This window comes from Monopterus albus, unplaced genomic scaffold, assembly GCF_001952655.1.
Source record: "Monopterus albus unplaced genomic scaffold, M_albus_1.0 scaffold58.1, whole genome shotgun sequence".
Lineage (NCBI taxonomy): Eukaryota > Metazoa > Chordata > Actinopteri > Synbranchiformes > Synbranchidae > Monopterus > Monopterus albus.
The window spans coordinates 89,815-91,546 of record NW_018127938.1 but is presented as its reverse complement, the minus strand read 5'-3'; the positions used below and the strand labels follow the sequence as shown (position 1 = coordinate 91,546).

The 1,732-nt window shown below is 40.7% G+C and overlaps 1 protein-coding gene across 2 annotated transcripts in view; it reads left to right on the top strand.

Moving 5' to 3' along the window:
• The window catches only part of LOC109961757 (discs large homolog 1-like protein), a 79,350-nt gene that overhangs the window by 14,743 nt on the left and 62,875 nt on the right, over nt 1–1,732 (top strand). The gene's annotated exons all lie outside the window — the stretch shown is intronic.

Sequence of the window (1,732 nt, the reverse complement as noted above, 5' to 3'; positions counted from 1 at the left end):
GCATGCTCAGGTCATGCTAGTTAAACAAGCACAGAAACACACACACACACAAATACACAGCCAGATGGTAAAGCAGACATTTAGTGTCTCTGGCCATTCACAGGTGTTCTTGTATCATGCAAAAATTGAACACAGCACAAAATGGGATCACGGCTCTGTGTGTGTGTGTGTGTGCACGCGTGTGCAGAGGGCAGCAGCAGTAGTGTTGTGTCAACAGTGTTAGCCAGGACCTCTTCAGGGTCTTAGTGCTTGGCTGTTTAACCGCTGCCGTCGGGACTATTTGGAGGCATCATTAGCAAGTTGACAGTGAATGAAACGATCAGAGTGGGAGCCGAAGAGGAAATGTGAAATGTACTGAAGATCATGAGATGGGTTCAGATCAGTTTGTTTTGTCAGAACGCTGTTTCGTCTCAATCCCGGTCTAAATGAGGTTAAAGTACACGGCAGGGGAAGCGGGGGGAGGGTATGCACAGCCTTGTCTATTTGAATTCACATGAATTCGCTGATGCTGTTCTGCAGAGATGAACTCTCCTCTGTACACTGAAAAAAAGGACTCACCGGGTCTTTGGATTTACACAAATTATGCTAGTATATGCAACGCAATTCATTCATATTTCCTCTGTTAACATAATTCAAACAAGTTAACCCCTAAAGAAAATTATGTTGGTTTTACACGTTATCATTGTGTGGGACTGATGTACACATTACAATCAAGTAAATCCAACAAATCTTTTTTTTCAGTGTAAAGCTCACTCTCTGCCTAAAATACCATCTCTAAAATAAATTGTGCATCTTGTTGCTGCAGTAGATAGTCAAACGTAGTGATTGTGCTTTGTTTTGTTGATCTTGCTCTACTAAGTCTCTGTACTTGCTGTCTTAAGTCGCTGTTAACACACAATTGTGAAACCAGGGATTTATTTCCTACAGTATGTTGAGTCAACTGATGTGAAGTCTTCTGAATATACGGTATCTAAAGTTTGTCATCAATGTAAATAGCTCATGACAAGGGAAATATTAATAACAGTGCATCTACATTTCTCTCATGGGGAAGAAGTTTAATTTGGACTGTGGGCTGTGTAGTTACTGATGTGGGTACACATCACACAGGCACACTGCAGTTTAATAGGGCATTGGATTGAACTACATTCATTCTCTTTAGGCTCAGCTTCACCTTAACCATTACATCCATATACACCTAATTTGAGACCCTAACTGAAGGCCAGTTCTTACTCATTTCCGGTGGATGCGGCTGCGTCGTGTTTCACAAACTGTATGTTTAACCCAGATCCGGTCTCAAGCTGAGTCCATTACCTGGGTATTGAATGAGGACCTGCTGTCGATGACTTTGAGACTGTTCTGCAGTATATTCATGTATCTTAGGTGTTGATCAGAGAATCCACATCCCATTTGTCTTGAAGCTTAAAAATCCTCCTAGAACACATCTGCTTCTCCTTATCACAATCTCCTTTTTGTGATTAATTTACATTTAAATGAAAAAATAATGAGGGTTTAATCAGGGCTCCTAGCTGCTCAGCTGGCTAAGTTGCGCTAATCATGATGTCACATCTTCAAAACAGGCTAAGGACCTGTCATCCCTCTTCACTTATCTCTGATCAGTAAAGCAGAAAAAACATTTATTTTTAAAGCTGAAGAGTGTATAGGAATGGGGAATCAGATAAGTGAAAGGAAATAATGAGATTTAGTAAGAATTGTAGAAGTGGAGGAAGGGAAA